We start from the raw sequence: 27,052 nt of genomic DNA on the forward strand, positions 1-27,052 counted from the left end.
CATTATTACAACACAATGGATATGTTTTGGAGCTGAAGCTATGGGGGGCGGATCCCAGGGGTTAAAGGAACTGAGGATGGGCTGAAGATTCCAAAGGTCAGAACTAAAATTGGAGGCTGTCAAGGGAGTGGGGTGTGGGTGGGGCAAGGAAGGAAAGGGTGGAACAGCTTAGAAAGTATTTTTTTTAAATATGCTAACTCTGGGACAAAATAATGGACTGTAACATCTTCCTAGTATCAGGAAGAGCTTTAGTGCTCTTAAATTCTGTGCCTCTTGGGCTGTGCTACAGTGGAATCCTCAGAGTTCTGAGTGGACCCTGTGAGTGGAGGCCACCACAGAGTGGGGAACTGAAACCAAACAGACACCCACTATTCATCAGAGTGTCTGTCGTTGTTTTGGAAATTGGGATTTGGGGACTGTGTGCAAGCTTTTTCTGGAAAAGAGCTGTTGTACTAAACAAACATAAAAGCATAAAGCTATTGACTTAGGTCAATGTACAGATTAAGAATCTGACCATAGAGGTTAAGCAATTTGTTTAAGATTATATAGCTAATTGGGTTTCCCAGGCGGTACTAGTGGTAAAGAGCCTGTTTGGCTATGCAGGAGATGTAAGAGGCATTGGGTTCCATCCTGGGTTGGAAGATCCCCTAGAGGAGGGCATGGCAACCTACTCCAGTATTTTTGCCTTGGAGAATCTCATGGACAGAGGAGCCTGGCAGACTAGAGTCCATAGGGTCACACAGACTCAGACACAACTGAAGCAGCTTAGCACCCATGCACTCACATCGGTGTACAGCTAATTAGGGGTCAAGATGGGCCTAGAATCTAGATTTTTGATTCTCAAGCTAGTGTTGTTTCTTGCTCTATCTGAGACCTTGTAACTCCAATACTTTAGCCACCTGATGCGAAGAGCTGACTCATTTGAAAAGACCCTGATGCTGGGAAAGATTGAGGGTGGTAGGAGAAGGGGACGATAGAGGATGAGTGGTTGGATGGCATCACCGACTCAATGGACATGGGTTTGGGTGGACTCTGGGAGTTGGTGATGGACAGGGAGGCCTGGCACGCTGCCATTCATGGGGTTGCAAAGAGTCGGACATGACTGAGCAACTAAACTGAACTGAACTTCTAATGTGCCCCGTCCACATTCAACTGTATTTTCAAGTTTTTCTGAACTGTAGTAAAAGAGATATATACTTTAAAATATCGCAGGTATAAGGCATGAGAGGGATAATTTTATGGAATAGCAATCAAGATCATTGATGGCACATGGTCTTTCACAAGAGGAATCACTGATTCCTATCAGGACAGTAGCAGAAACTTAACCCAGGAGCAAGCCCGTCAGTCTTGCTAGGGACCCAAGCATTACTTCCTGTTAAGGGATCCCATTTCATTAGAAATGATCTAAGTTCGAACAAACACCACAACCTGATGGTGTAAGAAAGGTCTACTGTGACTTCTGTGAAAAGATTATTCTCAAGAAAAGGTAAAATCATGACTCTCAACAGATTTAGAATGAACACTCATTAGAGGTTTTAATTCAGTCAGTGAGGGAATTAGGTAGATGCCACAACTGATTCAAAAGAGAATTCAAAAGAAAACAGACCCATTTCCAGATTAGGAATGTTGATATGAATGTGCAAAAAGCTGAAAAACTGGCTTCGCTCTTAAGGGACATGAGAGTCCATTGAATCTCTACCGGAAGGGATGGAAATTTGCATGTCTATAGACAAGAAGTGTTATTGCAATGTTATCAGTTATCTCTAATGTACAGAGTTGTATAATGTACAGCTCCCATTGAATCAAAATCAGATAACGCAAAATGGTATGCTATAGAAAACACATAGTTTTCCAGTGATGAGAAAATTTTTTCCTACACCTACAAGGAAAGCAGAGGCATCTGACAAACATGGGGTTCTTGGGTTCCTTTCCCTGTTGGCATATATATAAATACATGCACGTGTGTATTTACATACACTTAAAAATAAAAGTTGTATGAAACAGTACTTAGCCTTATCACATGCAATGCTCCCTAATACTTTCTATTCTCATCTTAACGCTGGTACCTACACAAATTAATTTCATGACCGATCAAGGGTTGCTACCCACTCATGGATCAAGGATTCACAGTTTGAAAGCTGGGATTAGATCGGTGGTCCTCAAACTATCTCTTGAGAAAGACCCATTTAGAAATTAAAAAAAAAAAATCCAATCCTTCATGTACAACTGACCCTTGAACAATGTTCAGGTTAAAGGTGCCAACTCACTGCAGTTGAAATCCAGGTATAACTTAATATCTGTGGTTCTGCATCTGAGGATTCAACTAACCAGATCTTGTTGAACTGTGGTCATATTTACTGAAAAAAATCAGCATGTAAGTGGATCTATACAATTTGAACTCATGTTGTTCAAAGGTCAACTGTTCCTCATAATTTTATAAAATAATAAAAATACTAGAAAAATGAACTGGAAAAAAAAATCCCACAAATTTACAAAATGCAAGCTCAAATTTTTTATTGTTAGATTCAACAGACAAAAAATTGGATGTTGGGGCAAGGTCAAATTCCTGTTAAAATTCTCAAATGCTTACTCAGTTTCCATTCCTAGTTCCCACACCCTGGAATGGTGGTGGATTCCACTGGTCCTTGGACCACACTTTGAGTAGCACTGACTAGATGATCCCTAACCACCTCTGACAGTCTTGGAATTTTTTTTCCCCAGGAACCAGTACTCCCTTAGCATACCTCAGTCAGTGGGAGATTACTGAGGCATACCTGTGGCAATAAGAAGGAGACACATCATACCATCTGGAACAGTGGCCTCACAGTAAGTGAAACGCCATATGGGTACTGGGAGGACTAACCCCAGAGGTGGTCCTTCATCTCCTTACTGTTCATCACAAGCATGACCAGTCTGTTCTCTCCAGCTCTTCTTCTGTGTTCATTCCGTGTTCATCTGATGCATCTTATAGTACAGATATTTTTTTTGAGTTTCTCAGTTCAAATTCCTGAAAGAACTTTATTGCCCTATTGAATCATCACTCATGTTGCTGCAAAGCTTTGTGTACTACTGGGGTTACTTGACAAAATTCAGATCGCCTGCCTTTATATCAGGAGTCAACTATGCATTTGATCCAAGGGCAGAGAGAAGGTTCTTGTGGTAGGGAACATGGCCACCCTCATTCAAGGCACAGCCAGGGCCGCTTCCCTCAGCACAGCCGGGAATGGGAGGACGAAGCCAGTTGTCCTTTGAAAGAAAAATTGACCCATTCAAGATATATTTGATAATTCTCCATTCCAAACTCCGAATAGTCCTGAGATGTTACTCCCCAGGAGACTAAAGAAGGGCAGCGCTGTTGTAGCAGCATCTCTAAAATAACTGCAGATACAGGCCCTTCTGTCTCCCCCACTATCCTAACCTAGAACTAGATAATATTATGAAAAGACATTGGAGAATTTACCTATATCAGTGGGGTATTTCCTCATCTCTTTAAAATCAGAAACCCTTTTGCCTTTGTGAAGTATATGTCTTAAGATCTTTGCAAGTCTTCAAGCTCTCAGTTAAAATAAGTTGATACTATCCCCCATAAAATGCAGTTAAGTATTGTTCCAAAAGAATGATGACAACCTCAGTGAAACATATTAGAACAACCAAGTTGTACTGAGATGTAGACAGTGGGCAGTAAACAATTTTCTCTCAAAAGCTAAGTGAATCATTGCCCAGCACAAGGTGTCTGAGTATCAATCCATGTCCTCTACTTGAAGGGCTGCTCATGAATAGTCATGACTAGTTATGTCAAATCCTTGAATGGTGAAGTTCTTATACCTCAGATCCATACCTTTCATTTACTTCATTTCATGCCAAATGAATGGACATGTTATTTGATGTTTAAATTTCACAGGCTCGTTCATATTTCTCATGATGGTAGTTTAGTCACTAAGTCGTTTGTGACCCCATAGACTGTAGCCTGCCAGGCTCCTCTGTCCATGGGATTCTCCAGGCAAGAATACTGGAGTGGGTTGCCATTTCCTTCTCCAGGGTATCTTCCCAACCAAGGAATCAAACCTGGGTCTCCTGCTTTGCAAGCAGATTCAAGATCTAATGTGTATAAAATGGTTAATACTATATCTGCCACATAGCAAACACTCAATAGACATTAACTCTGACATACATATATATAAAACCTACACTATCTAGATTGCTTGAGTTATTTTTTGTGCATGTGGTTGTATTAATGCCTGCTTGAGTTATAGCTATCTTCATTATTCAATATGTTTTCCGCTCTTGCTTACATTCACAGAGCTGTTGTTTTTCTGCAGCAATCTCTTTCACTAGTTTTCAAGCTCATCTTAGAAGGTCTTTTACAGTCTGGCTAACTCCCTACAGTTATTAGTACCGAGAATGCTCTGTGCACAGTGGGTACCCAGCAAAGGCTGCTGGCTGGCTGACTGATTGATTTACTACCGACTCCCCTCCATCCTATTACAAGCTTTCATCACTGCAAATATAAGAACCTCCTTATCTACATCTCCTGCCATCCAGAACAGTCTTCCTAGATCTCCCTGCCTCATTGAATCACCATCTCATTTCACCCTTTCTTCCTTTTCCTGGACATTCTAACTTAGTTCTTCTCCCCAGACTATCATTTTAAGTCAGTGCACACATTTTTAGTTTTGGAAAATGCTTCCCATTTGCTCCTGTGTGTTAATTTGGCCATACCCATTTCTATGGAGCCTAGCTGTATAAATGAGACAATGGCTTCAAGAGCCACTTGTAAAAAAGAAAAGTTCCATGCAGACTGTCAGGGACATTAAACGGCATACTTTAGACCAGAAGCTGAATCTATGGGAGAGGAAGCTTCCTTAGCTTGTCTCTTCTATGAAGCTGTATTTGGGGAAATGTTTTTAAAGGAATTCTCTGAATATGGAGAGGGGGCTGGGGTGGGATGAAGCCTTCGCCATCTGGATGAGAAAGATTCAGATGCTGAAACAGATCTCTGGAGTTAATGAATTTCACAGTCCTCTGCCCTTACTTTCCTTTCAGTCTCAGTCTAGGAACAGACACCTGGTTGGAGCTCCTTAAGTGGCAGGCGTAAGTAAGGAAGTGAAGCAGAGGTGCAGCAGACTTCTCCGGGAAGTGCTCTCCTTCTGAAACTAAGCAAGGAGCTCTAGGAGCGAAGGTAACCCAGGCAGTCTCCTGGCTCTGTGCTGATCAAGTACCAAGGTTCACCCACATTTATGCACCTGCAGCTTTTTTTCCCCAAACTCAAGTCTGGGCTAATTACAGAATTTCATTGTGTTTTCATACATATAATAAATTAGTCTACCCTGTAAACAATTCATTTACAATTCAATTAAACAGCCAAGAAGAACAAAATGTTAAAATAAACATGTGTTTAAATAAGATACAATATGTATAATTAGACATAACACATCCCCGTATCTTAAGCGTTTAATGTGCACAATAACACAAAACAGGTCATTTGAGGCTATGCCAGATATCAGGGATTAGATGACCTTTAAGTTCCTGCCAAGCCGGAGAGTGTATGATTTTGTGTTCTGAATGAAAAATGAAAAATTCAGTGCGTCATCCAAATGTTTATAAGGATCCAGCTGTTTGATGTCAGGTCGACAAAACACCCAGACTACTGACAGAGGCATTTCATTTTCATCCAGATGTTTCTGCATTGTGTTGATTTAGCCTGATGCATAGCAAAGTTAAGTGACTTTCTCAGGATCTGTGACAAAATCTTCTGAATATACTGTCAATAAAAGGATTTAGGGGTTTACCATCTTAGTATCCATAGCACCGATGTTTTGCTCCTGCCCCACTGATAGCTTCTGCATCCATGAGATGAAAACAGTCCATTCAGTTCTCTTCATTCTCCAGGTCATCACTCTCCTCATCCCCCCTCCCCCTCCCCAACTAAGGTCTGTGCTTAACCTGGGCTCTGACCCATGACAAAGTGTACTCCTCCATCACAGGGCTGTGCGTCGTGGCCTTTGTCTTTGAAGTAGCTTCCGTTCACGGTGATCACTGTGTCTCTGGGATGTTATTCTCCAGGCCAAGGGCTGGCCAGATCAAAATTTCTAGCTATCTTAAAGGTTGATTGCCATGCAGGCAGTCATAGCCACCATTCACCCTCCCATTATCATGGTCAATAATACAACTCATCTAGATTTGGCTGTGATTCACAGGCCTGGCTGAGGTGACTGATGCTGACCAAAAGTCCTATCCACACTCTGTAAATCTAAATGCTGCCCTTGAGTTGCAGCTGCAGCTTCTGTATGCAGAGCCCTGTTCTGCTTGCAAATCAGCCTCTTTGACTCAGCTTCTTCCGGTTGCCTTGACTCCCAGTGAATTTCCCAGTGCCTGATTGCTGCCCATCCCAGGCCCATCTGGTACCTCTCACGCCCAGATGTCTCAGGCTTGACCATTCGGATTGAAATTGTGCGGCTACAGCATCTTCCTCTGCAACCTCTCTTGGCTTCTTTTCTTCCAGCCCCTGCCCCTCACTTCATCATTGCCTCCAACCCTCTGCACAGACTCGGCTGTTGCTACTTGAGTCCCGCCCGAGTCTAGATAGCCTGGCCTTGACTGTCCACAGGGCTGGTAATAGACCAAACTCCCTATGTGACCTTGAGCAAGTCACAACACCTCCCTGCGCCTTGCTGTCCTTATCTTAACATGAGAGCATTGGATTAAATCAGGTCTGAGGCCCCCTCCAGTTCTAAAATTATATTATCTCTCTAATACTGTTAGACTGGCTGCCTTCCAAAGTGTCACTGCTTATCATTCTATCTAGTTGTTATGCAGGAATTTTGGGAGGTGGGGGTGAAAAAAATGAGGCCATGGGACTAATATCTTGAAAAATTATAAAATGTGTCTGCTACCCTTCTCATCTTCATCTTTTTTCCCCCTCTGTTGAATTTAAAACTCAGAGACTTAAACATACACATTATGACAGTTCTGTCACTTCCCCAAATTGCAGGGTAAAAACAGAGAAAGGTGCAGGTAAGCTTAGCACTTTGTTCTACAAGCAATGCTGCTTCTGGGCCCAGGGTGGAGGGCGGAAAGAGGCTCTACACAGGGAAGCTGGGGAGGGGGAGAGGGGAGAAGAGAAAGACGCAGTGACTGAAGAAAGGTGCCTGCATTCATGTGGCTATAGGAGAGAAGCGCTCACCTGGAGCATCCGACCAGTTCTGTGTGTGGAGTTTAGATATGTTCATTTCAAATGAATATAACACTTAAGACACTTAGCATATGTACAGTGTTGAGAGATTTCCAGTGTTTAGATTTCCAGATAAACTATCATCTATGATAGTAAAAGTTTGTCCATTCCTGGTCTGGATGTTCCAGGGAGATCATGTTAACTGCTCTCCCCTCACATGTTTATATAGGTAAAATCGGGTTAGTAAACATCCAGCATAGTTTTCAAGAAATCACAAAGGGTGTTAATCTAAGGAGGGGGTGTCGAAGTGGAGAAGAAGGCACTTACTTCTATAACCTCTTATGTGAATGAGGTTATAGGGTTTTTGCTGCCATGATTGTTTTTATAACTTGACACTGCCAACTGATACAGTGGTTGACTCTCCCACAACATAACCCTGGTGGTGATTTTTTTAAAAAGATCACTTGATATTATCTCTGATTTTTTGGCCTCTAAGTTCAGGAATGGTTCTGAATACCTAACTCTGTTTCCAAATTGAATCACAAGAGATCAAATATATCAATACGTCCTGTGTTGGGTAGCACCAGATGAGACTGGGATCTCCACCTCTGTTCAGAGCTAGCCAGAGATATAACCCTGCTTCGGTGAGATGTATTGTTCTCAGGGGAACAGAGTATGACCTGGGAGGATGGATTCACTACCTTGTTCGCCCAACAACTCTTCTACCCTCACACATACTCCTTGTTTCTCTTTCTTCCATTTCTCATATCATCTCTAATCTCTCTCCCCTGTAATCTCTGGATTGAGATTTTGCTTTAAAAACCCTTTCAGCATTCTATTCCTCTCCAAATCAACTTCTCCAATGGCCAGGATAACCTTGGGTTATAACCCTCTCCTGCAGTTTCTGGAGTGAGTGAAAGTAAGAGGGATTGTTAGGGTGGTCAGGAACAGAGATGCTAATCCTTGGTGCAAAGGCAATTGCTAAGACTCCTCAGGGTGGGGAGAATCAGCCGAAAGAATCAAATTGGACTGAACCAGCATGAAGCTGTAGATATTGCAGGGGTGAGTACAAAACTTTGGTATAGCTGCTGATTGAGCCAAGCTGGGGACGGAACTGACAGAGATGATATGGAAGACAACCTGAGCAGTTCCTAGATCAGAAAGGCACCCCCAGATGAGAGAGCACAGGGCAAGTCTCAGCTGATGGGACTTTGATGCATCATGATCTCTCAACTGTTGAGATAGTGGGTCCAGAAAGAGAATGAAAAATCTAGAAAAGTATGGGAGATCAACCATGCATAATTTTTTCTTTTTTTTTGTTGTGGGGGTTTGTTCTACAATTTCACAGCTTACAAAGTGTAATAACAAATACTATGTCATGCAATTTCCACAATTACCCAATATAACTGAGAAGTAGTTATAATTAACTCTATTTTGCAGTTCATTCATTCCGTATACTCTGAGAGCCTTTTATAAACAAAGCGCTATGCTAGATATTCAAGATACTACAACAGACAAGACTATATCAACAATTGAAAAGTAAAATTGCAATGAAGTGCGACAGATTATGTTTGAGGAAAATAAGAGTGTCAGCAGGAAGGTTTAATCTGGTGTAGGGAAGTATTCTCAAAAGAAGTGACATTTAAGATGAGAACTGACTGGTAGGAAAGCAAGGTTGAGCTAGGAGAGAGGCAAGGGATGGAAAATATTACAGTTATAGGTACAATTAAAAAAAAAAAAACCAAAAAACTGGAGACAGGAAAGACAGAAAAGGGAAGTGAGCTGGCTCATCTAGGACCTGCAAAGAGTGATCAGTTAGGTGAAGACTCGGGGGATGAATCAGAAGAAATGGAGCTGGAAAGAGAGGCAGGAACCAAGTCTTAAAGGGCCACTGAAGCCATGTTAGGGAGGGTAAGTGAGAGGTGAAAAAGGTGACACCGAGTTTTCTGACTTCTGCAAATGTTGGATAATGGTGTGATTTTACTGAGATGGGAAGTCTGGGAGGAAGACCAGGTTTTGAGGGAAAGATAACAAGTCATGGGTGAGACATCATATGTTCCTGTGCCTTGGGCAGTTGGAGAAAAAGACCTGGAGCTCAGGAGAGGAGCATGGACTGAGGACAGAGGATAGTAATATTTCTTCATGATGGTTATTAAAGACAAAAAAGTGGGTGAGATTATCCAGGGAGAGATGACAGAGGAGAAACAGGCCCAGGATAGAGCTCCATGGAATTCTAAAAGTAAAGGGAAGTATAGAGGAAGACAGCCTATAAAGGAGAGTGAGAAGCATGTTGGTCTGTTGAGAGAATACGGTTTGGAAACAGACAACTCTGGCCATATGTCCCTGGGAAAGTTATGTTACCTCTCTAAACCTTGGTCTTTTCCTCTTTGTGTTCAGTTCGGTTCAGTTCAGTTGCTCAGTCATGTCCAACACTTCATGACCCCATTAATCGCAGCATGCCAGGCCTCCCTGTCCATCACCAACTCCCGGAGTTCACTCAGACTCATGTCCAGCGAGTCAGTGATGCCATCCAGCCATCTCATCCTCTGTCGTCCCCTTCTCCTCCTGCCCCCAATCCCTCCCAGCATCAGAGACTTTTCCAATGAGTCAGTTCTTCGCATGAGGTGGCCAAAGTATTGGAGTTTCAGCTTCAGCATCATTTCTTCCAAAGAAATCCCAGGGCTGATCTCCTTCAGAATGGACTGGTTGGATCTCCCTGCAGTCCAAGGGACTCTCAAGAGTCTTCTCCAACACCACAGTTCAAAAGCATCAATTCTTCGGCACTCAGCCTTCTTCACAGTCCAACTCTCACATCCATACATGACCACAGGAAAAACCATAGCCTTGACTAGACGGACCTTTGTTGGCAAAGGAATGTCTCTGCTTTTTCAATATGCTATCTAGGTTGGTCATAACTTTTCTTCCAAGGAGCAAGTGTCTTTTAATTTCATGGCTGAAGTCACCATCTGCAGTGATTTTGGAGCCCTGAAAAATAAAGTCTGACACTGTTTCCACTGTTTCCCCATCTATTTCCCATGAAGTGATGGGACCTGATACCATGATCTTCGTTTTCTGAATGTTGAGCTTTAAGCCAACTTTTTCACTCTCCTCTTTCACTTTTATCAAGAGGCTTTTTAGTTCCTCTTCACTTTCTGCCATAAGGGTGGTGTCATCTGCATATCTGAGGTGATTGATATTTCTCTCGGCAATCTTGATTCCAGCTTGTGCTTCATCCAGTCCAGCATTTTTCATGATGTACTCTGCATATAAGTTAAATAAGCAGGGTGACAGTATACAGCCTTGACGTACTCCTTTTCCTATTTGGAACCAGTCTGTTGTTCCATGTCCAGTTCTGACTGTTGCTTCCTGACCTGTATACAGGTTTCTCAAGAGGCAGGTCAGGTGGTCTGGTATTCCCATCTCTTTCAGAATTTTCCAGTTTATTGTGATCCACACAGTCAAAGGCTTTGGCATAGTCAATAAAGCAGAAATAGATGTTTTTCTGGAACTCTCTTGCTTTTTCGACGATCCAGTGGATGTTGGCAATTTGATCTCTGGTTCCTCTGCCTTTTCTAAAACTAGCTTGAACATCTGGAAGTTCACGGTTCACATATTGCTGAAGCCTGGCTTGGAGAATTTTGAGCATTACTTTACTAGCATGTGCTGCTGCTGCTAAGTCACTTCAGTCGTGTCCAACTCTGTGTAACCTCATAGATGGCAGCCCTGGGATTCTCCAGGCAAGAACACTGGAGTGGGTTGTCATTTCCTTCTCCAATGTATGAAAGTGAAAAGTGAAAGTGAAGTCATTCAGATGTGTCCAACTCTTAGCGACCCCATGGATTGCAGCCTACCAGGCTCCTCCATCCATGGGATTTTCCAGGCAAGAGTACTGGAGTGGGGTGCCATTGCCTTCTCCGACTAGCATGTGAGATGAGTGTAATTGTGCGGTAGTTTGAGCATTCTTTGGCATTGCCTTTCTTTGGGATTGGAATGAAAACTGACCTTTTCCAGTTCTGTGGCTGCTGCTGAGTTTTCCAAATTTGCTGACATATTGAGTGCAGCACTTTCACAGCATCATCTTTCAGGATTTGAAATAGCTCAACTGGAATTCCATCACCTCCACTAGCTTTGTTCGTAGTGATGCTTTCTAAGGCTCACTTGACTTCACATTCCAGGATGTTTGGCTTTAGGTGAGTGATCATACCATTGTGATTATCTTGGTTGTGAACATCTTTTTTGTACAGTTCTTCTGTGTCTTCTTGCCACCTCTTCTCAATATCTTCTGCTTCTGTTAGGTCCATACCATTTCAGTCCTTTATCGAGCCCATCTTTGCATGAAATGTTCCCTTGGTATCTCTAATTTTCTTGAAGAGATCTCTAGTCTTTCCCATTCTGTTGTTTTCCTCTATTTCTTTGCATTGATCGCTGAGGAAGGCTTTCTTATCTATCCTTGCTATTCTTTGGAACTCTTCATTCAGATGCTTATATCTTTCCTTTTCTCCTTTGCTTTTTGCTTCTCTTCTTTTCACAGCTATTTGTAAGGCCTCCCCAGACAGCCATTTTGCTTTTTTGCATTTCTTTTCCACAGGGATGGTCTTGATCCCTGTTTCCTGTACAATGTCATGAACCTCCATCCATAGTTCATCAGGCACTCTATCTATCAGATCTAGGCCCTTAAATCTATTTCTCACTTCCACTGTATAATCATAAGGGATTTGATTTAGGTCATATCTGAATTGTCCAGTGGTTTTCCCTACTTTCTTCAATTTAAGTCTGAATTTGGCAATAAGGAGTTCATGATCTGAGCCACAGTCAGCTCCCAGTCTTGTTTTTGCTGACTGTATAAAGCTTCTTCATCTTTGGCTGCAAAGAATATAATCAATCTGATTTTGGTGTTGACCATCTGGTGATGTCCATGTGTAGAGTCTTCTCTTGTGTTGTGGGAAGAGGGTGTTTGCTATGATCAGTGCGTTTTCTTGGCAGAACTCTATTAGCCTTTGCCCTGCTTCATTCTGTTCCAAGGCCAAATTTCCCTGTTTCTCCAGGTGTTTCTTGACTTCCTTATGTCTCTTATAGGTACTAATAATAGTACCTATCTTATGGAATAGCATCTAGGAAGTTTAGCATAATCTTGGCACATAGTAAGCATCAACTAATGCTAGCGATTATTTTAATTATTTTAATAAGAAACGAAAATGATAGCAATAAGAGGAAGCAGCAGCTACAGAAGTCCAGAAGTCAGAAGAGTATCAGATGAAGCAATATCATAAAAGTTGAAGGGATAGTGTTTAGGAAAAACTGGTCAATAAGGACAAATGTGATGAGAGGTCAAAATCAAAAGGCTGAAAAAGGTCTACTGAATTTAACTGTAGGTAAGACATTGATATTACGACCCAGATAATCACAAAGGTGTGATCACTTACACTCACCTAAAGCCGGACATCCTGGAATGTGAAGTCAGGTGGGCCTTAGGAAGCATCACTACGAACAAAGCTAGTGGAGGTGATAGAATTCCAGTTGAACTATTTCAAATCCTAAAAGATGATGCTGTGAAAGTGCTGCACTCAATATGTCAGCAAATTTGGAAAACTCAGCAGCGGCCACAGGACTGGAAAAGGTCAGTTTTCATTCCAATCCCAAAGAAAGGCAATGCCAAAGAATGCTCAAACTACTGCACAATTACACTCATCTCACATGCTAGTAAAGTAATGCTCAAAATTCTCCAAGCCAGGCTTCAGCAATATGTGAACCGTGAACTTCCAGATGTTCAAGCTAGTTTTAGAAAAGGCAGAGGAACCAGAGATCAAATTGCCAACATCCACTGGATCATTGAAAAAGCAAGAGAGTTCCAGAAAAACATCTATTTCTGCCTTATTGACTATGCCAAAGCCTTTGACTGTGTGGATCACAATAAACTGGAAAATTGAAAGAAATGGGAATACCAGACCACCTGACCTGCCTCTTGAGAAACCTGTATACAGGTCAGGAAGCAACAGTCAGAACTGGACATGGAACAACAGCTGCTGCTGCTGCTAAGTTGCTTCAGTTGTGTCTGACTCTGTGTGACCCAATGCACGGCAGCCCACCAGGCTCCGCCATCCCTGGGATTCTCCAGGCAAGAACACTGGAGTGGGTTGCCATTTCCTTCTCCAATGCATGAAAGTGAAAAGTGAAAGTGAAGTCACTCAGTTGTGTCCGACTCTTCACGACCCCATAGACTGCAGCCTACCAGGCCCCTCGTCCATGGGATTTTCCAGGCAAGAGTACTGGAGTGGGGTGCCATTGCCTTCTCCGTGGAACAACAGACTGGTTCCAAATAGGAGAAGGAGTATGTCAAGGCTGTATATTGTCACCCTGCTTATTTAACTTATATGCAGAGTACATCATGAAGAATGCTGGGCTGGAGAAAGCACAAGCTGGAATCAAGATTGCCGGGAGAAATATCAATAACCTCAGATATGCAGATGATACCACCCTTATGGCAGAAAGTGAAGAGGAACTAAAGAACCTCTTGATGAAAGTGAAAGAGGAGAGTGAAAAGTTGGCTTAAAGCTCTACATTCAGAAAACGAAGATCATGGCATCCGGTGCCATCACTTCATGGGAGATAGATGGGGAAACAGTGGATAGTGTCAGACTTTATTTTTTGGGGCTCCAAAATCACTGCAGATGGTGACTGCAGCCATGAAATTAAAAGACACTTGCTCCTTGGAAGGAAAGTTATGACCAACCTAGATAGCATATTCAAAAGCAGAGACATTCCTTTGCCAACAAAGGTCCGTCTAGTCAAGGCTATGGTTTTTCCAGTAGTCATGTATGGATATAAGAGTTGGACTATAAAGAAAGCTGAGGGCCAAAGAATTGATGCTTTTGAACTGTGGTGTTGGAGAAGACTCTTGAGAGTCCCTTGGACTGTGAGGAGACCCAACTAGTCCATTCTAAAGGAGATCAGTCCTGGTGTTCATTGGAGGGACTGATGTTGAAGCTAGAACTCCGATACTTTGGCCACATGATGCGGAGAGCTGACTCATTTGAAAAGACCCTGATAATGGGACAGATTGAGGGCTGAAGGAGAAGGGGACAACAGAGGATGAGATGGTTGGATGGCATCACTGACTCAATGGACATGGGTTTGCATGGACTCCGGGAGTTGTTGATGGACAGGGAGGCCGGGCATGCTGTGATTCATGGGGTTGCAAAGAGTCGGACACAACTGAGTGACTGAACTGAACTGAAGACATTGATGACCTTTGCAGTATGTTTCTGTGGAATGGTATGGGAGGGGAACGTCCTGGAGAACAATGATTGGGTGGAAAATGATGCTCAGAAGGGTCTGGTGGCTTAGCCAAGGTGATGCAGCCAGCAAGCTCCGTCGTCATGTAGTGACCAAAGCTTGTATCATAAGACTTCAAATTTGGTTTTCTTTCCACTTGTATTACTGAAAGAAAGTGGTTTAGTAGATAAACATGACTCCATGGCTTATGCTGAGTTAACTGAGGAAGGGAAGGAATGAAAAAATAAGAAAGGATGGGAGAGAGAGTGATGGGAAGTATCCAGCAGGGACAGAATGTGTCAAGAGGGCTAATTAGGCAGACCCATTCTGGAGAAGGGGATATAAAATCAACAAATACTTACTGAATGCCTAAGAGTTGGATGGGCTTCCCTGGTGGCTCAGTGGTAAAGAATCTGCCTGCCAATGCAGGAGACATGGATTTGGTCCCTGGGTGAGGAAGATCCCCTGGAAAGGGAAATGACAACCCACTTCAGTGGGTTGCCTGGGAAATCCCGTGGACAGAGAAGCCTGGTGGGCTATAGTCCATGGGATCACAAAGAGTCAGACAAGATTTAGTGACTAAACAACAACAAATCACGTCTTAAGCAGGTGGGAACTGTTGATGAAACAGACATAAGACATGGTTCCTCCTTCCAGGAATAAGATAAAAATAAGTAAAAGATGTAAGGGCTAAACTAGTTGTTAAAGGCGATGGTAGAAGAGCCGTCACAAAGCAATATGTGATTTACTGTCAAATGTACTATGGTATTTCATGAGTGGATGGACTTCTTCAGACCTTTCCAAGGAAGGGTCACCCAGCAGAGGTAGAGTTCCAAACTGCCAGTTTCACGTAGTTGAACTGGCCCCCTGTCAGTCATCAGGGGACACGTACTGAGGTTTCCTGAAATTGTGTGATAAGAATGGGGCTGCAGAATGGCAGGGTTCAAAACTACTGGTCCATGATTAGGCTGTAGGATGAGAGTGCTGTTCTCCACCTGGCTGGGGGGAGTATGGCAGAGGAATAGCAGAGGGAAACTAAGAGACAAAAAGACACAGAAAAACAGACACAGAGATATTATATCTTGAAAAAAGGAATGAAGAACACCCAGCACATAGTGGGTAGTCACTGGGTAAATGACCAGAAAATCCAGGGAGACACAGTCCACAGCATACAGGAAAGGCCGAGCCACATATTGGGAAAACTTCAGACTCAAACTTACCTCTTTTTATCTGTATACATATAGACAAGGTTATTTAACTTTTCTGGGCTTCCTTTTCTTTGCCAGAAAGCCAGGGTTAACAACACCTTCTTTGACAGCCTGTTGTGAGGCCTGAATGAGATAATACATACATAATATCCAGCACATGGTCTGATCCAAAGTCAATGCTCAATAAATATCATTTGTCAACAACAGTTCAAGGTGATTACAGATGGTCACCTTTTGCTGAAGAAGTTCAAATGTGTCATAAATATTAGAATAGGAAGCTTTGTAAGACCCTGGAAAAATGGATAACAAATGTTATCATCCCTGCTTTATGCATGGAGAAACTTGGCTCTGAATATCAGAATTCTACCAGAGAAATAAGCCATTTCGTGGGAGGATGGGAAGAGGAGGAAGAGGTGGAAGGGAAGCCCTCCACTAAGATTCTTGAAGGCTGCCTTCCTTCCCTCCAGCCTGCTTTCCAGCTTGCCAGCAGGTGGTGGGGTCAGGTTACACTCCTCTAACCCAGCCCTACCACTAGCCTTGACCGGGAGTTTGCAAGGATGCAATGTAACCCTGGGCATATCTTTCTTTCTTTCTTTCTTTCTTTTTGGGGGGGGCATTTATTTCTGAAAAAATCAGGCAGCATTAAGAGAAAAAGCTCTGATCAGACCCAGCATTGGCTCCTTCTGAGAGCAGTTTGTGAATCAGATTCTCTTTGGCAAGCTTTCCCCACCTCCTTCACGACAGCTTGATAATAGTCTGCCCTGGTGGAATTTTCTCCCCCAGGACATTCCTGCAACTGAGTTTCAAAACACGAGCCAGCAGAGCCCAGAAACTGAGACAGCCTTCCGGTCTCATTAGCGTGCTGTTTCCCTGTTGTTCTGCTTTGCTATTGTGGTTTCTCTGTGTGAATGTGATCACTTGTTAGAGTGGTCTATTTATACAGTTCTTCTCTTTTGTTTATTCCCATTACTCAGCACCCTAGAAATCAAGAGAAGTCAGTGCATCGCGCTTATGATTCCTGGGGCCCTGGTTGCTAGGTGTGTGTGTGAAGACCTGGAGCTTGAGGAGGTGCTCAGTGTCTGAACCAGTGTCAAGCTGTTTCCTCCAACCCATCCTCAGGCGCATGCACCAGTGACACTCGTTGTTATGGCTGACTTGAGCGTGTGCATCAGAAAGAGGCTCCTGGAGAATGCCAGAGAGTTGAGGTTGAATGGGAACCGCACGCACACGTGCACAATTGTGGTGCTTCAGAAAGGTCTGGCGGGGAGGAGAGGCCTAGAATATTAATGAAGTTTGGGACCGTCAAAGGGGTGTAGCAAACAGTAGGTGCTCAGCTAGTTAGTGGTTGAAGGTAAAAAAATAGAACCAACCAACCAGGAGAATGGGCTTCCCTGGTGGCTCAGAAGGTATAGAATCTGCCTCCAATGCAGGAGAAATGGGTTCTATCCCTGGGTCAGGAAGAGCCCCTGGAGAAGGGAATGGCAACCCACTCCACTATTCTTGTCTGGAGAATTCCATGGACAGAGGAGCCTCGCAGGCTACAGTTCATGGTGTTGCAAAGGGTTGGACATGACTGAGTGACTAACACACACACACATACCAGGAGAATAGGTCATATGCTGGGTTGTTAGGCCTGAGACTTGGAATGTATTTTCTTCTAGTCACCCCTGGGCCTTGGTTGAGCCCCGACTTCAGCAGGATAAGAAGTATCTATCTTTTTACAATTTAAAGCTCTGAAAAGTAGGAAACAGGAATCACTCCTTCTCCCTTAGAACTCAATACCTCATCCCTCATCAGGAAATTCTTCCCTCCTATATGAAACAAGCTCATTTTCTCCAGATCCATCCTCAGAAGAGCTGCAGAGGTACATTTGCTGGCCTGTTTTAAGGACCCTCCTTATGACTCATGTTGTGCCCTTTCTTCTCCATGATGGCGTGTCTCAGTTCCTTTGGTGTTTGTCAAGGATCTTACTAACTGGCTAGTTACATCATCTTCTTGTCCCTTCCCCAACTTCTGTCAAGAAATAATCAGGCTGTATATAATGAAAAGGCTGGAATGCTACTTGTCTTGTCTTATTCACACCAGTTTAGGATTAATAACAATGGCTAAATTCATAGAGCACCGGACCATGTGCCAGGGTTCATGTGTATGTATTATCTCATTTTATCTTTCAGCAGCTCTATAAGGAAGGTACTAATATTATCCACAAATAATAGCCAAGAAAAACCAGCACAGAGAGGTTGGCGTACTTGCCCAAAGTCACACTTGAGAGTGGCAGAGCCTGCCACTGTTTGAACTTGAAGAAAGTGAAGAGGAACTAAAAAGCCTCTTGATGAAGGTGAAAGAGGAGAGGGAAAAAGTTGGCTTAAAACTCAACATTCAGAAAAACGAAGATCATGGCATCTGGTCCCATCACTTCATGGGAAATAGATGGGGAAACAGTGGAAATAGTGTCAGACTTTATTTTTGGGGGCTCCAAAATCACTGCAGATGGTGACTGCAGCCATGAAATTAAAACATGCTTAGTCTTTGGAAGCAAAGTTATGACCAACCTAGATAGCATATTCAAAAGCAGAGACATTCCTTTGCCAACAAAGGTCCATCTAGTCAAGGCTATGGTTTTTCCTGTGGTCATGTATGGATGTGAGAGTTGGACTGTGAAGAAAGCTGAGCGCTGAAGAATTGATGCTTTTGAACTGTGGTGTTGGAGAAGACTCTTGAGGGTCCCTTGGACTGCAAGGAGATCCTACCAGTCCATTGTGAAGGAGATCAGTCCTGGGATTTCTTTGGAAGGAATGATGCTAAAGCTGCAACTCCAGTACTTTGGCCACCTCATGCGAAGAGTTGACTCATTGGAAAAGACCCTGACGCTGGGAGGGATTGGGGGCAGGAGGAAAAGGGGACGACAGAGGATGAGATGGCTGGGTGGCATCACTGACTCGATGGATGTGAGTCTGAGTGAACTCTGGGAGTTGGTGGTGGACAGGGAGGCCTGGTGTGCTGCGATTCATGTGGTCGCACAGAGTCGGACACGACTGAGCAACTGAACTGAACTGAATGTTAGATTTGGCATTCTTGATAAACCTACCACAAAGTCTGTGTATGGGCATCTGTTGTCACACTTCCTCCCCATCACTCCCACTGGCCATTCGTGAACTTGCTCTTACTTTCTTTTCTGGTCAATATTTTTCCATCTCTGAATGAGCTTCTTATTTTTCCTGTACAACTTATTTCCTTCATATACTTAACTTTGTTCCACAAATGTTTCATGTTTGCCTCCTGAGAGCAGGTTCTGTGGTATTAACTGTTGGAGTTCCAGTGGCATCTCCCAAAAAGCCCTGGTGCCCTTAGTCTACTTTCCTCCTTTTCTCATCTCTTGCTTTTCCTTACTTTACAACATATGAAGCAAAGTGAAGAAGGATTTTCAGGGTGTGACATTGAAAGGCCCTCAGAAAGTATCTACCGACTCGTTCACTTACCCATATAGACCCAAGTTTTATTCTAATTAAAAGTTTTTCATTTCTCTCTACTCCTTGCTTTAATCTTAGTATCAGGTACATCATAGACAATGAGTGTTACTTTGGCCATCTGTATCATTCTATGACTCAATTTTTTAGTCTGTAAAATGGAAATAGTATTACTACTCATCTCTTAGAACTACTCATCTACTGAGAACTAAAGGAGTTACTACATGTAAAAAGCTTAGACTGGTGCCTGAATTAATAAATGTTGGTTTATTATTGTTATTTTTAATTCCACTTCATATTTCTTTATGAGTCAGTATTTCTAAATATTTGTCATATTAAAGCGTTTTTGAACAGGAACTGAAAAAATGAACTTCAATTGATCTTATGATGCTATCAGTGAATTAATAGAAGTTATTTGTATAATTTAGAAAGCACTATGAAGGCTTATCAGCCCTCTTCTCTACCCCGAGACTTTGGCAAGGTCAGGTCATACATTTTCCTTGGCTTCCAGATATCCTGAACATTGGATCATTACTGTTTCCCACTCCCATTCCTAAGACACTGTTGGAAGCTTGAGGGCATAGCCTAGACCTGTTCATCTTTTTATTGCCAGCTCTAAGTCCTGGATCTTCCTGCGTTGCGAAGATCCCCTGGAGAAGGGGAAAGCTATCCACTCCAATATTCTGGCCTGGAGAATTCCATGCACCATATAGTCCATGGGGTCGCAAAGAGTCAGACAGGACTGAGTGGTTTTCACTTTCACTTTCAAGCCCTGGATCAGGAAGATTGTCTGGAGTAGGAAATGGCAACCCACTCCAGTATGGCCTGAGAAATCCCATGGACAGGGGAGCCTGGTGTGCTACAGTCCCTGGGGTCACAAGAGTTGGACACTACTCAGTGCACGTGCACACACATGCACAAGGATGCAGTAGGTATTCACAGACTTGTTGTTGAATAAAAGAGCACAATATCTACATGTTTGTGTTCTTCCCTCCCCAACTCTCTGCTATGGTTCACCAACTTCTTTCTAATATATAATATATATTTTCCTGGCTTGACTTTTAATTTGTTTTCTAATTTACCATAGAGTTTAAAACAAAAATATAAACTGTTAAATGCAGCCAGGTAGCTGGCTTGCATAGAGACCACAAAAAGGGAAATGTAAGCAAAAATCAATCAGAAGTCTCCAATGCTGTCAAGGGAAGAAGGTGGTCCAAGTACGGTCAGATAACGTCAGCTTTTTAAGTAGCCCTAATCCTGGAGAAACAGGACAGAGCAGGTGGTTGAGAGCAGTCAGCTTTGTAGTTGGACACACCTGGGTGTGGATGAGTGCACTGACCTAAATCTCTAAGCTTCTGTTTTACCACCAAAAATGAGGTGATAACTGGTAGCCTTCTCCTAGGACTCCTGCAAAGACTGAGATCATTTCTGTCCAGTGCCTGGCACATTGAGAGGCCTTGATAAGTATTAGCTGTAGAAGGGAGGCTGGCCTGCCACAGTCCCCATGCCCACCCCAGGCAGGTAGAATGGTTTCTTGAGACCATTCCAAGCCCTTTATTCTACTTTTTTAAAAAAATTCTATTATTTTTGGCTGTGCTGGCTTTTGGTTGCTGTGCAAGGACTTTCTCTAGTTGCAGAGAGCAGGGACTACTTTTTGGTTGTGGTGCGCGGGCTTCTCGTTGGGGTGCCTTCTCGTTGCGGAGCACTGGCTGTAGGGCGTGTGGGCTTCAGTAGCTGATGCTCTCAGGCTTAGTTGCCCCAAGGCATATGGAATCTTCCTGGACCAGGGATCAAACCTGTGTCCCCTGCACTGGCAGGTGAATTCTTAAGTACTGAACCACCAGGGAAGTCCCATGCCCTTTATTCTAAATCTGTGGTCACAAAGTGTTTATTCCCTTATGGGACTCGACAGTGAATTCTAGGGATTGGAGAAGGATCTCTCCTTTTCTATGTGAATGTGTTTGCATTCTGGTTTATCAGTCATTTCTAAAAGGAATTTCTGACTTGAGGCTTGAACCTGCACTGACAGAGTTCAAGTGCGGTTCTTGGACTCGTGGTGACTTTCCCTCTCCCCTTCCTATAACTCAGACGAGATGCAGCTACGTGGAGAGAGCCCGTCAGAAAGAGCTGAGCATCTCTCACCACACAGAGAGCAACAGCAGTAATTTTCATCATGACCATCACCATCATAATAGGTTAATAGGGCACAAGTACATTAAGGACAAATGTGAGCCATAAATAAGAATAATAATTTAAAAGAAATAAGATCATTCATTTTAACTCTACTCCCTACTCTCCTGAGCTTTGCTGAAATTATACAACCAAACAAGCAGCAGGCAGACACCCAGTTGAATATGGTTACCAGAAAAAACTCCCTGCCTTTACCTTGTGATTGGCTGAGCGTCTCCTGAGGGCCAAGAGCTTTTTAAGCAGCTGGTGCAAATGGATGCCTTTCTGAAATTAACCAGTTGATGAATGTCACAGGCAGCAGGCTCCATTCCAGGGTTGGGCCAGGCTGTGCTCAAACTGCCTGTTTCCCTCACAGCCTCCAGGGTCTATGACTAACGAGGAGATGAATGGTCCAGCGCGGGTGGAGTGGGATAGGGCTAAGGGGCAGTTTGAAGGCAACTGTAAGATGCTCACCCCTTGCGGACAGGTGCTTCTCTCTCCTGTGCATCCTTGGATCTATGCAATCCCTTCTGAGCCCACAATTTCTGGATATTAGTTCACATAAGGTCTCAGTCCAGGAGGTTTATGTATATGGTATAATGGCCATGTCTTGGCTCAGGTACTTACTTTGTGAACTTGTGCGGTTATTACCCACCCTGAGTTTGAGTTTTCTTATCTACTTATGGAGAAAATAAGACCTGCTTCACATGTGCGGTAACTGATACATATGTTTCCCACCACCTGAAATGTACTGCCTGTGTGTGTGTGCTTAGTTGCTCAGTCGTGTCTGACTCTTTGACCCTGTGGACTGTAGCCCATCGGGCTCCTCTGTCCATGGGATTCTCCAGGAAAGAATACTGGAGTGGGTTGCCATTCCCTTCTCCAGGGGATCTTCCCGACCCAGGATCAAATCCATTTCTCCTGCCTTGCAGGTGGATTCTTTACCATCTGAGCCATCAGGGAAGCCCTGGAATGTACTGGGTACTCAGTAAATGGTAGGTCAGTGATGATGGTGATGATATTGCTTAGAATTATTACTACTGTTATTGAAGAAGTTGAGATCAGCTAACTTCAGCTATCATAGACTGAAAGTGCTATTGGCAGAGACCTTCTTTATGGATTCATCTCCTCATGGATGCTCTTTTAAAATATGGATTCGAGTTTTGCATATACTGAGGTATTAGTAATGCATTTTAGTCACATATCTTGGTGTATTTAATTCCTTCTTGACATGAAAGAGGTGAGAGGTTATAAGACTAGCTTTATTTATATCATGATTTTGCCAAAGGTTGGACCCATGCCTGAGAGCCACTAAAATGAGTCTGGTATAAAGCTATATTTTAAAAATGAGTCTGGGAACTCCCCTGGTGGTCCAGTGGTTAAGACTCTGTGCTCCCAAGGCAGAGGGCCTGGGTTCGATTCCTGGTTAGGGAACCGGCTCCCATATGCCACTACTAAGACCCAGCACAGCTAAATAAATTAAAAAAAAAAAAGACTGCTAAAAATGAGTCTGGTAACTGTGTGTTCCTCGAATTAGCCATTGGAATGGGATCTACACAGGCAATGCTCTGTAGTCCTGGTTGTTCTGTCCTTACAGAGCAACTGAATTGGACCAGGAGGCTGGGCTGTTCCTAGATCTCCCACCCTCTACTTGGCTTTGGCTAAGTCTCTCTTTGGACCTCAATCTCCTCATTTGCAAAATGAGAGGGTTGCATTTTACAGGTGACAGACACCAGGAGTGAGAAAGAAGAGTGCTTAGAACTGACAGAGATGAGCCCAGGCCAAAGTTGCTCAAGAGAGAAACACAGGGCTGGTAAATCTGTTATGAAGAGTAATTCCTGGTCCCCAGAGGACTGGCACTCGGGAAACTAGACTCAACATCTCCAAGCCCACCTTGGGAATGTCATAGCCCACTGCCGGGTAGGCAAAGCTGTGTGTAGCCTAAAGAGGCAAAGGTTTCATAAGGCTAAACAGCCACAAGGAGAGGGAATTAGATTTCAAAGCCTTTGCGTTTGGCCCACTGTTTAGCCACAAGCTGCACCTGTCTTCCTCTTTCTATTAACACAGGCAGCCCCTCCAACACCTATTGACTGCTCATTAATGGCCAGCAAGTCAGCCAATCTGCTACAACTAACTACTGTTCGCAGCACAAGAATTTGTGCAATAAGTTGTATTCTTCTTAGGGGCTGTTAGCTACATATCCCAAGGCCAATTGTTGAGCCTGGCAAGGTGATCTTTTAAGTGTTTACTTACTATTCTGGCTACAAGGCTCTGTTGCCTAGAAAAATCCTTAATGAAAATAGTTATATAAACAAACAGTTGATCAATGTAGGCGTAGTTTTAGGAACACTGCTGGACATCAGCTGTGGACATTTGTTATGACCAGTCGGTCCATCTAGGACTCCCCTGTTCTTTCAGCTCTTGACCCTGGTGGTGATGCAGCTATGATGTGCCCTGGACCTCTTCCCCAGTCCAAGTCCTCTGTATGTTGCTCAGTGATATGGGAGGAGGAGACCTGAATCAGAAAACCTGGTTCCCATGCCTGCCCTGCTGTTTTCCTGCTGTGTGACATTGGGCAACCAGATATAGCCTCTGAGCCTCATCTATAAAATGGGTAAGAAACAATAGTCTCCCAGGCTGGTTGTGAAGGTCAATCAGTGTCATCTGCTGGGGGAAAAAAACCACAGCACATTGCAAACTGTAGGGCTCTGTGAAACTGTGAGCTCTGTGAGGCCTGATTGGTGGTTCTCTCTCTCTTTTTTTTTTGGTATGTATAATATCTCATACAATGATTCGCAACCACAGAAGAACTATCCAGAGAGCTTTTAAAGAATACCAAGGCCTGGGCTCCACTCCCAGATATTCTTACTTAATTGGTTTCGGGTGGAGCCCCAGCACTGGTATTTTAAGAAGTTCCCAGGTGATTCTAATGTGTCAGCCAAGGTTTCGATCTACATTTGGCTCATAGCTGGAGGCTCAGTTCTGGTGGGTGAATGAATGATTCGCATTCCGACTTCCTCTCCCTGTCCCTTTGAGGAGTGTGCTTTACACCGGATGGAAGGGTGCTTCCTGTGTCGGGTTACATTCAGGTGCCTGGCTATTTCTAGAACTGCTTTGCGAGAGCATCTGGATGGTCATGTTCAGAAGATGCTCACAATGACTAACGTGCTGGTGGGCAGCACCCCTGAAGCCCAGGGTGGGGGTTGCCTTGCAGCTGCTGCACTTGGCCACTGGACCAGCATCTTTACCTGGCGGCTGGCCAGGTGGGGAATAGAGGGGCGGGGAGCGGAAGTGAGCTGGGATTCCCTGGCCTCCAATCTACTCTGGTCAATTAAGTCAGGCCAGCCTTAGGCTGTGTTAAATGCTTTAGGAAGTTCCTGGAGTCTTTCCCGATGTTTACCTTGTGGAGACACTTCCGTCAGGGTTTTTTAAATAGAACAATCCAACATGAAATTAATTTCCTGGGTGAGTTGGTAGTGAAGCACACTGGTGTTACAGCTCCAACTTGAGATTTTTCACTTCAGCTTTTGATCCTACTTCCTTCCAGGAAGTATTCTTTTACAGAATTCAATCAGCCTTAGAGTGTATGTGTGTGTGTCTTTGTCTTTTTCTTTCTTTTATATACCAAATTCACCATGATTCAATACATCAGATTTCCTGCACATAGATGTGTAGGAATTCCTTCTTTCTTTTCCCGCCTCCCCGCCAGTCACTTTCCCCAGAATTCCTTTCTGATCCCCTCAGAAGTTTCCTTCGGAACTCCCAGTAGCCTTCTTTTTATGGCACTTTCCACTTTCTTGTGTTTTTACCTTATAAGCACCTTAAAGAAAAGGGGGACACAGTGAAAGCAGAGGCGGAGCTGAGCTTAAATTCCAGCTTTGCTAGAACTCTGTTTGCTAGAACTCTGACAAGTTACTTAACTTCTCTGAACCTCAGTTTCAAAAATCAAGCCAATGAGGCCTGACTCAGGTCTCGGGACTATTGTGGGAATAAATGCAGAAAGATAAATTGTGGGAATAAATGGAATAAGATAATGTGACAAAGGCAATACCTGAAGCGGAATGGTTCAGGTATTTATGTTGGGGACAGGATTTGTGTGTGTGTGTGTGTGTCTATCTCCTCAGCTCACTCCTTTGCCCATTAGAAGTACTCTACAAACATTCACTGATTGGGGGTGGGTGAAGGGACCTGGGGATCCAAATCCTAGGACATTGACAAGGAAACCGCTTTATTTACCCCAGCTCCTTGTTAAAGATAATTACACCTCCCACAGTTTTGTTTGTTTTTAAGTGATACTCAGTGCCCTTTATACACATCAACATGCGGCAGAGTATTGTCACCAGATGGAATCATTTGGATTCATTACTAAAAGCTGCTTCATGAAGCTGAGCTAGTTCAGAGAGGAACCAGGGCCCCCGCTATAAGGGGAAGGCCTGACCAGTGTTGACTAAAGGCTGCACTCCTCACCTCTGCTAACTTACTGACAAAATTTGATCCATAGCATGGCAGAAGCACTGTCACCCACAAAGCACGAGGACACAGAGGTTCAGACAAGTTAGGAAATTTGACCAAGTACCCAAAACAAGGCACAGGAGATTCTTGGCTCTAAAATCCAGGTACTTGCTGTTACATCACACTGGATTTTGAATCAGAGGACCTGTGATGGAATTGTGGTTCTGCCACTCACCACCTGGGTGGCCTTGGGAGTGCCACTTAATCTTTCCGAGGTTCCAATTTCCTCCACCTAAAGGGAGATTGGACCACTAGGTGATGGCCGTCTGTGCCCGTCACTGCTAGTCTCTGCAGCCCTCTAGTGGTGCTTTGCGGGTCACGGAGTGGTGCCTTACCTTTCATCACCACAGTCCCAAAGAGCTGATGCAGACTCCCAGGGCTCCTGGGAGCCAGACACCCTTTTGATATTCACTTATGACCAAGATAAATGGGGTTCAGAGGAGCCTTAGAGATAGAGATGAACAGCCTGGTTCCCAGAAGACATTTTTGTTTTTAAAACTTTCGGTCCTATTGGTTCTATGCTGCACCTGGAACTCTCACTCTTGAATGATAAAGAACGAAAACCTCAAATATGGATTGAAATTTTAAGTTTAAAATTATTTGTGGAATATATATCCTCCTGACCTTGTTTGCAGTCCACTGACTCTAATATCATCAGGCCACTTTGGCTGTTGGAGGTTGTGCTGAGGGGACTGTGCTGGGGTCCTCACATGTAGGTCTAAGCTCTGACTCTGCTATGTATGTACCAGCCGTGTGACATCACTGGTCTCTCACCTCTCTGCGCACCAAACTCTTCACTAATAAAATGAGGGGTTTGGTGGCAGAGCTTTTGCAAAGTCTGATATCTTATGCCAGTGCCTAGAGTTGCTTCTTCTTTAGAATGGTAGATTTTTAACATTCCATCCAGTCATTTACTTTGCTATTCTTGCTGATGAAAAAATGCTGTCCTGGGATAGAGGGTGCAGTCTCTCAGTCATGTCCGACTCTTTGAGACCCCATGAACTGCAGCATGCCAGGCCTCCCTGTTCATCAACAACTCCTAGAGTCCACCCAAACCCATGTCCATTGAGTCAGTGATGCCATCCAACCATCTCATCCTCTGTTGTCCCCTTCTCCTCCTGCCCTCAATCTTTCCCAGCATCAGGGTCTTTTCAAATGAGTCAGCTCTTCACATCAGATGGCCAAAGTATTGGAGTTTCAGCTTCAAAATCAGCCCTACCAATGAACACCCAGGACTGATCTCCTTTAGTTTA

At 43.7% G+C, this 27,052-nt stretch overlaps 1 long non-coding RNA gene across 3 annotated transcripts in view; it reads left to right on the forward strand.

The window, feature by feature from the left end:
• Window positions 1-27,052, forward strand: part of LOC123333999 — a 52,193-nt gene that overhangs the window by 1,396 nt on the left and 23,745 nt on the right. For 2 of the 3 annotated variants that reach the window (XR_006551695.2, XR_006551694.2), the window contains exons 2-3: window positions 2,722-2,826; window positions 5,044-5,179. This is a non-coding gene — a long non-coding RNA (uncharacterized LOC123333999). Of the gene's footprint in view, window positions 1-2,721; window positions 2,827-5,043; window positions 5,180-23,705; window positions 23,902-27,052 lie in introns of all 3 variants that reach the window. The other variant, XR_006551696.2, reaches the window with a different exon arrangement.

This window comes from Bubalus bubalis, chromosome 6, assembly GCF_019923935.1.
Source record: "Bubalus bubalis isolate 160015118507 breed Murrah chromosome 6, NDDB_SH_1, whole genome shotgun sequence".
Lineage (NCBI taxonomy): Eukaryota > Metazoa > Chordata > Mammalia > Artiodactyla > Bovidae > Bubalus > Bubalus bubalis.